Source organism: Lepeophtheirus salmonis, chromosome 10, assembly GCF_016086655.4.
Source record: "Lepeophtheirus salmonis chromosome 10, UVic_Lsal_1.4, whole genome shotgun sequence".
Classification (NCBI taxonomy): domain Eukaryota; kingdom Metazoa; phylum Arthropoda; class Copepoda; order Siphonostomatoida; family Caligidae; genus Lepeophtheirus; species Lepeophtheirus salmonis.
The window spans coordinates 10357779-10367372 of NC_052140.2; the positions used below are offsets into that span (position 1 = coordinate 10357779).

Consider the following 9594-nt stretch of genomic DNA (forward strand, 5'->3'; position numbering starts at 1 on the left):
TATTTCTTATGAAATAACTATATTTTAATTTTTAATACTAATAGTAAGTAATAATGGAGGTTTAACTATTTTTGAGAATTCGTGGTATATCCGGTGATAATTGTCATCCAGGATCAGTCGAGGTTCAATCAAGGATAAACATTTTATTACTTGAAAAAACGCAGTTTTATGTACAAGATCATTCAGTAAAATGATAATGATCCTTGTTTTACTGCCAAAATATTTGAAATACATTGATATTTGACCCCAATGTCATCCACCGATATGGCTCATATTTAACACAAAAGTATGGAAAAATATTTCCGAAAGAAGTGCTTGTGTTCTTTTCTAAATTGCAAAAATTTATCAGAATTAAATCACTCAATTATAATTAAAGAGTGCAAGAATCTAATGCTAAAGCCAGAATCAAATTGCACAATTTAGTATTTAAAGTTTAATTATTATCAATTTAGATAATCCCTCATTCATAATTGTTTAATGCATTATATTATTAAGCTATATCACTCTAAATAAACCTTAATAGCTCTCTGAGATAAGGCTATATTTTATTAATTACAAAGTTCATTTATACAACATATGAAACACAAAGGATCAAAATGATGAACACAAATTCTGGCTTCATCAGTATTAAATTTGTCTTTTCTTCGAGAAGACCAAATCCAAATCTTCCTTCTTGCAAGGTCTTTCGGGGAACGGTGGTATGAAACGATTCTTGGGTTTAGACAAATAGCCACTATTATGATAATAACAAATTTTATTTAAATTTTACTTTTTAAATTTATGTAGTAGAATGAATAGCCAATAACCAAGGCTCATCCCAATGACGTCACCAGAAAGAGAGATTTATTTAATAAATCTGATGTGTCTGTCCAGCCATTCTCTTGTTGCCTAACCTTTTTCTAGTAACATTGGGAGCAGTCTCTCTGAGTAAGGTGACAACTGCAAAACCCGGGCCCTCTTTTATTATAGCTTTTTGAACATCTCTGGTGATTAATTATTAATTTATAGTTGATTATATTGTAGAGAAAAACGCGTGCGAGGAGACAGGGGGGAGAAAGACACATGGTATCATTGTTTAAAATACTGATGTGATTATTACTGATAATCACATCAGTATTTATCAGTTGCCTGCTTTATTATTATTTTTGAGGGTGTAACGAAAGTATTTATTAGCAAAATGTTTAATAAAGATATAATACATATAATTGACTTAGACGATTTTTATCCGTTACAGTAGATTTGGAAAGGTCACACTCCATGAAATAGTAATTTATTGTGAACCATATTCTCAGAAAAATAACTAATAAAACGACAAAATAAGAGTATTTCGAAATATATTTGAAGTTCCAAATTTAAAATAGAAGGCTTAAATTAAATATAATCTACATACTAAAAAATAAACCATCATACATTTAAGTTAAATATACAAAATTAAACAATTAGAATCATATAACTAATAATAACAATAAATTATAAATACAGAATATTGAAATAATAGATTGATCCAAATAATATCTTCTTGTTCTAACATCGGAATTCAGTTCAATATGTCATAACTTGAGGTTGCAAAATACAAGCCAGACGTGGAGTTTAATCAAAAAGATCATCACCTTTTTTCCTTATGTGCAAGTTGCATATACAATTGTGCACAGGATAGATATATTTCTACCGATGAGATTTTAATAATTATTAATAATAAAGTAAATCATAAAATAATGTTAGATTTCAATCCATATCTTCTTCCAATCTTAGTAAGAACAGCTTTTAGAATCCCACTTTCATTTATTTCATATTTATCTAAAAAAAGAAAAGTTAATCCATGCAGTCAAATTTAACTGATAAGACAATTCAGGCAACCATTCTTGACTTATTGTAGTTTTCTAACATGACATCGTAAAGATTTAGAGCAAAAGCTAATTATGTAGTAATGTCCGGCGATATTACTCCTTATTAAGAGCATCAAAAAAGATTTTTTCTCCGCTATTTATGCTTATATAACAACATATATACACAATTGGTAATTATAATGCTACACCCAATGCAACTACCCTCGTTGTTGTGACCATTTAAGCAGTTGTTTTTGCCTTTTATGAGTTTTCTGAACACCATTTCTTGGAGCCTATCAACCATAGCTAAGCCTTAAGTGATAAAGAAGTAATATTTATTGACTATGTAATATTGGAAAACCTAATGATCATACCCAAGTCTTTAAGTGAAGAAACTAGTCTCAGACAAACTAGTTGCGAACCATCCAAAGCTACTACCCCCGTTGTTGTGACCATTTAAGCAGTTGTTTTTACTATTTAATGAGTTGTGTATCATAATTCTTGATATGTTTAGCTAAAATAGAATCATATTTTAGGGTTAGATTTAAAAAAGATTGAATACTTACTGTTAGATAGTACAAAATTCAGAGTTTCATTTCGAAATTAGTAAATATTTTATACTTTTTACTGATAACTTGATCGTCATTTGGTGTGGACGACTCAAAACATTTTTATATGTATTTCTATAAATGACATCAGTACCAACATCCTCCATTAATTTAATGATGGCTCCTCGGGAAGGGATAGGTTTACTCGTGTATTTCTCCATAAATTTTTTGAACATAGATGATTAGCAATTGATGAGGTTATATTTCATGCAATAAGCATCTTTGTGAGATCAGAGTTAAAGTCTGACTTGATGTATTCATCATTAACTTGATTTTTTAGATGAATATCCATTCTCTTGATATGAGATGAGAATAATGAGTGGCGTGTAATTCTAGATAGGAGACCAAAGGCACATTTATTTCGACAAATCCGACAAACCATCTGTTTCTCATCTGGTAAGTAATTCCCAAATTCCTGGGCCTCCATTTTCAGAAATCCAGACAGAAGGCGACGTTATTTTAGGCATTTTATTCAGTTCTCTATCGACCATCACCATCTAATATAATATTAATATTGAATAATAAAGGCGGGAATGATGACGTTCTTGATTGATAGAAGAAGATATATATTATTTAATCAATGATGCCATACGTATTTCTTCTCTTCTGCTCGCACGCTTTTCTATTCTTACCTCGGCAACAACGAAACATTCATATTAATATTATAATTCTTAATATATGTTGTATATAGAAGTATTTTCTGAATAATTTTTCAGTTTTTTTCAATGTGATTTCCCGCTCCCTCCTCAGCCGAGCAACTTTGGGTAACCCTTTGCTAGTAAAACTATATTTTAGCCACTATCAAAGATAATAATGATAACTATACCTATAATCAAGAAAAAATGATTTTGTAATCTTCGGAAAAATAGTCTAAAAGTGACCTCTTATAGACAATAGGAAAATTACCGCCGTTCATATCTTTTCCCCGTTCATCCTTTATTTCTTTCCGTTCGTTATTTATTCGTTCAAAAAATGAACGGAAAGAGGGAACGCCGTTCATTTTTCCGTTCAATGGCCAAGCTTAGAAAAAAGGTATGACAGAGTAATTATATTAGAGAGGCTCGCCAGAATTAAATAGACAATAATTACATCACTCATGAATATAATTTGTTATAACTCATCTTTCAACTAAATTCAATTTAAGCTAAAGGTTGAGACACTCTAATGTACTCCAGATTAATAGCTATAGGATAACCTCCAAATACCTCTAAAAGGCTTCCTAATCTTGATACACATAATCAAATAGTCTTCTTTGACTCTAGTATCTCTAAAAGGATTTCATAATTAATTAAAGTATCATTATAGTTTTAGAATTTAGTGGTCGAATTAGAGCAATTGAGAAACAAGAAATACTTCATTTTGATAAAAAATATGTTTTTGGATTAAACATGGAGTCCCTTGTGTACAAATGTCGTATACGGAAGATATCAAAAATATATTTCTAGCGTAATTATGTTTCTTTACTCATTCGGATTCAATAACTCACCACGAAGAAGCTGCAGATGTATTTATTAGTATCATACCTTGACTGGCTGTGATATTCCAATTCTTATGAAGGTTATTAAATAACTTCAACAATTGTTTTAAATCAAAAATTACGGAAAAAAACCATTGAGCACTCCTAAAATAGTTGAAAAGTGAAAGAAAACCCCACAGTGAGGTAAGCTTAAGGGCAAACAATGTCTTCACCATCCTCGACGTCACGTGTTTTGTATTAAGATGGAATGTATTACAGCTCGTTGCCAATTTAGGAATAAATAGGGAGTCGTAAAGGAATAAGTATAAGAAGGGTTTATTCTCAAAATAAAACCAATTATGTACTACTAGATAAAATGATTACGGACGTATAAAAAAGATAATACAAGGTACATTTATAAAAACAACACAAATCTAAAACACGGATAATCATCCGACCCATCTAATTAGGGTAACATAAATAAAATATGTTACCCTAACAAAGAAATACCCATTATGTAAAGTTGAAAAACAAACATAAGTTAGTTGAAAACATTTTTAGGAATGGCCAATCAATTAGGTGGATTTGTTAAAGACCTTGGAGCAAAGGAAGTAACTTGAAGAACCCTTTTGAAAAAACATGGTCAATTCATTTGGACTCATAACCATAATGAAGCATATAACCAAGTCAAAAAGGTGCTTCAATCAAGGACTGTTTTAGCCTTTTTCGACCTTAAAAAAAGAAACTCGTCTACTCACGGATGCATCAAGGGAGTATGGACTAGGATTCATTTTAAAACAAAAACATGAAGAAAATTGGAGACTCATACAAGCTGTTACTAGGTTCATCAACGAAACAGAACATCGTTATGCTATGGTTGAGTTAGAACTTTTGAGTGTTGTATGAGCAATGAAAAAATTAAAGTATTACTTATTAAATAAGGAGTTTAATCTTCAAGTAGACCATCAACCATTAGTTAGTATTCTCAACAATCAAACTCTTGATATGGTTGATAACTCTCGTATTTTAAGACTGAAGGAGAAAAATACACCGTACCATTTCCATACCATTTGGAAGAAAGGATCCACTCACATAGCTCCAGTTGCCCTATCAAGATCGCCAACAGAAACAGCAGAAGAAGACTTGATAGATGGAGAAGAAATGATAAACGATGCAAGAAGGATCATGTGAACTTCAGTGAATGGAATTCTCAGATTCAGAAATGAAACAAATTTTCAATTACAAAGGATTCTGGGGGATACAGAAAAAGATGAAGAACTTCAAAAGTTAATACAATGCTAAAGAGAGGATACAAAACTAACTAAGAAATTCAAATGCCTGGAAAAAGTAGAATATATTCAGGACGGAATTGTTTTATGTGGAAGAAGAATAGTTGTTCCAATAGACTACGTAAGTCTATATTAAATGCTTTACACGACAGTCATCAAGGGATCGTACGAACCAAACAAAAAGCTAATCAAACGGTGTGTTGGCAAGAAATTGATAAGGACATAGAAGAAAAAGTGAATTCGTTTGACTTATGCCAACGATATCAATCATCACAAGCCAAAGAAGACATATGAAGTGAAACTGAAGCAACCAATCGCACGTTTGAAGAGGTGTCGCTGAGATATATATTAAATATGGAAGAAATATTATTTAGTTTGGTGGACCATTATTTTAGGTATCTATTTTTGTACTCATTTGATAGATGCCCAAAGGCAAAAAATAGTTTTAAAAGCAATAGTTCCACCATTTTCTATGTTTAGAATTATATTGAGATCTCGATCGGATGGGGGACCTCAATTCAAGTCAAATGAATGGAAGGAAGGTCTCAATGAATGGGGAGTAGAGACAATATTACCAAGTCCTTATCACACTGAAAGCAATGTTCATGCTGAAGCATGTGTAAAAGCTATGAATACTTTTGTTAAGAAGACCAGAGGCATTAACGGAAAATCGTTTCTCAGAGCAATATTAGAATGAAGGAACGCACCAAGAGACCATGGAAGAAGCCCAGCAGTAATAATGTTTGATCATCAAATTCGATCCGTTGTTCCAACAATAAATCCAAACTTAGAATATTCAAAATCCTTGACCAATGTCGAGTGGGAGAAGAAGAGAAATAAAATGATTAAAAAGCGAGATTTATACCACAACCGAAAAATCAAGACACTATTCAAATGGGTGTGAAAGTAAGAATTCAAAATAGAGTTAGTATGTTGTGGGACCTTATTGGAATAGTTGTTGGAAGAATCAACGTCAAAACTGGGCAAGATTCTTATAAAAACAGCAGGCTTATTAAACTTGATGGATTTGTAAGTTTTGATGTAAATATAAATTATGTATGGTAAAATTTATGTTAATATTAATAGATTAATTGTTATCATAAAAGGAAAGGATATGTAGTATATTTAGGAATGTATATATTATAGTTCAATTATCGGAATGGGATGTGAATTCAATATCACCCAACCTATTTTGTATGTATATACTGGGACTACTATAAGAAGTAGTTTTTATCGGTGTGACTTTTTGGTCACATACGTCATAGAATATATGTAAATTGTTATTTTATATTTAAATATAGATTAAGGGCATATTGTCTTACAGTTTGTTGGATATTTAACATGTAGTTCATTATCATAATACATAGCTATGTTTGGTGCTTAGTATTAGTACGTTACATACACCTACACAAAATTGTGCTATAGAATAGTCATATTTATAAAATATTATTATGTTTTCTGAATTAGCATTAGCTAAAAATATGGTTCTGTGGTCGCAAGAGATCTCAGAAGATACATATACATACAAGGGTTGAAAATAGTGATCTATCATATAATGAAATTTTTGATAAAGACATGATAGAGCATTCTCCAGAAAGACTTGAAAGTTTGAGATTACTTTGTCCAGAGCTTCCATCTTCTTTTGAAATTCTTAATCCATTACAGTAATTCAAGCAGTTTCTATCTGATGATTCTTTAGATTTGTTAGTGAGAGAAACTAATTTATATTCAGCCCAGAAGAGCATCAATAAACCACTAAATATTACCCTCAAGGAGCTGGAACAATAGATTGGATTAATATGCTATTTCTCCATCATCAAGCTGCCCAATACAACCATGCACTGGAATGAAAATTTATCGCCAATGACTGATATAGCTGGAGAAATAATGGGTCTTGAAAGATTTGAGGCAATAAAAAATAATTTTCACATGGTAGATAACCCTCTACGACATGATGGTTTAATCAATACTGACAAGTTTTAGAAGGTACGGTCAATGATTAATCATCAAAGAGAAAAGTTTCAAACAATTCCGAAGATATAGAATTTATGTGTGGATGAGCAATTAGTTCAATTCAAAGGAAATCCGTCTATGAAACAGTGTATTCCAAGCAAGCCAAAAAAAATGGGGATACAAGTTCTTTGTTTTAGCAAATTCTAAAGGCATGACCTACGACTTTATCCCCTTCACAGGGAATATTAAACCAGTAGATGATCCTTCGGAACCAGACCTCAAACCAAGTGCCAACATTGTTCTACATAGGGCTCAAACAAATATGAACGACCTAATCTTCTTGGATAGTTGGTTCACTTTATTATCACTAGAGGATCATCTAGCAAGTCGGGATAGATGTGGTGGTGTGGAACGGTAATACCACCAAAATTAGTCGGTATGCCAAAAAATATGAAATGGCAAAAACAGATTCTAACAGGGATACGTATGAAGATGCAAAAGTTATCCAGGATAATTCAGAAACTGTTTATGTAAAATGGCTCGACAACAAGGTACTAAATTTGATTTCAACTTTTGCTAGTATTTTCACTGTTACAATGATTTTTCGCTTTGATTCAAAGAAGAAGATTCGAGTTGATGTACCATGTCCTGATATTGTACGAAAATATAATAAATCGATGGGAGGGATCAATTTAGGAGATCAACTGAGTTCTTTGTATAGAATTACTGTACGATCATAGAAATACTATATGAAGCTGATATTTCACATGATTGACATGATTGTTGTAAATTCATAGCTAATTTATAGAAGAGATGATGATAATTTGAATTTACCTACAAAAGATAAAATGTCATTAGCTACTTTCAAACTACTTCTTGCCTTCGACTTGATGAAAGCAGGCAAAGTGACAAAGAAAGAAAAAAGGTAGACATCATCATCAATCAACCATCTTTATCATCAAATACATGCCTCCAAAAAGCGTTGCTCTCGCCCATAAGATCTATTGCACAAGGATGGAATTGGAGACTTAGCAATGGACACTATCTATCCACACCTTAATATTCATGTTAAATTTTTTTTTTTTTTAATTCCATTTAAAATTTAATTCAGGGCGTAATGGGTTAAAAGCCATTTTTCTTTGGCGAGGAGATTCATAAATTCAGTGGGGTCCTCCTTGAACTTCTCGAAGCTGCCCAAGAACTTCGGATCCCTCTTTTAATTGTGTCCTCTACTTCCTGTTCCTGGAGAGGTCTTCTCCATCATTGTTCAAATTGGTCACCTTGAAAATCAGGCTCCTGAAGCACCTCACAATGGCATTAATCCTCGCCAATTCAACTTTAGTATCTATAAGATCAGAGATACGCTGCCTTTTGTGTCTTCTTACTCACTCATGATGACGAGATGACGAAATCTTTATTATATTTTGTTCATACCAAAAATATATTTGAACCAAAATGTAAAAAAAAAAAAAATTACTAAACCTTAGTATATCAATGAAGAAATTAACATTAAGTAGCAGTCCAGATTTTGCTGCTCAACTTGTATTGTATCATAAATATACTAATAACAATTTAGTCGTATTAATGGAATATTGTATGTGTGTGCATGTTTAACAAAAGGAATGTTTGTTTCTGTTATTGGTATCTTATGTTTATCATAAATCATGATTCATGTTTATTTTCAGTAGGGATATATTAAGATTAAAAATAAATATAAACGCTGGTATGTTATTGAAATGATTTTTTTAATGTTTTTATTAGTGAACACTCTTAAGACTAAAGTACGCATGAGTCATCCCAACGTATTATTGTATTTTTTTTCAAGCTGTGTTTATTATTCTTTCATTCTTGAGGAGAGAACACGTTATCATATGAATGAATATATGTATTGAGTAGTTACGTTTGAGTGTATTCACGAAAAACGGTGAGTAACACCAAGGATTTCGAAGAGAGTTATATTCAATATTATTGAATCAAAGTCTGTTTGTTCGTCGACGCCTATTAACTCCAGGCAATGACGGGTAATACCGTTAGCAATTTATAAAATAAGGAAACCTCTAGTATTATCTGAATGGATAAAAAATAAATATGTAAATGCCTGCAAGGTACTTTTTATTTTTCAAACTCATCCGTAGGTCTTATAAAAAGGACACGAATCAAAACTCCAATTGAATGAAAGGTACTTTTTATCAAGAAATGATTCATGGCTTGCATCACTGAGTGAGTAAGTAAGTGATGCACTTTTATAAGCATTTGTATGATTCATACCTATAAACAGGGTGTTTCTTCACGTATTTAAAGATTATAAGCATAGTTCAAAATAATATGATCAGCCAGTATGCCGGGGAAAAACAAACAAATATGAACGTGGTAACCCTAACAATTTGAAGAATGCATAGTTGCCATGCCGTTTCATTCAATTAGTGTCGAACAGCAAGGAGAGGAAGGAAATAGGCATAAAC

The 9594-nt window shown here is 31.8% G+C and overlaps 1 long non-coding RNA gene and 1 pseudogene across 1 annotated transcript; one reads left to right on the forward strand and one right to left on the reverse strand.

The window, feature by feature from the left end:
* Nucleotides 1–1317: 1317 nt before the first annotated feature.
* On the reverse strand, nt 1318–3053 carry LOC139906503 (uncharacterized). The gene is made up of 2 exons (XR_011782063.1): nt 2393–3053; nt 1318–2340 (listed from the first exon to the last, which is right to left on the reverse strand). It is a non-coding gene; the product is annotated as an uncharacterized lncRNA (long non-coding RNA).
* Nucleotides 3054–6754: 3701 nt separating this feature from the next.
* Nucleotides 6755–8173, forward strand: LOC139906463 (piggyBac transposable element-derived protein 3-like; annotated as a pseudogene).
* Nucleotides 8174–9594: the final 1421 nt, after the last annotated feature.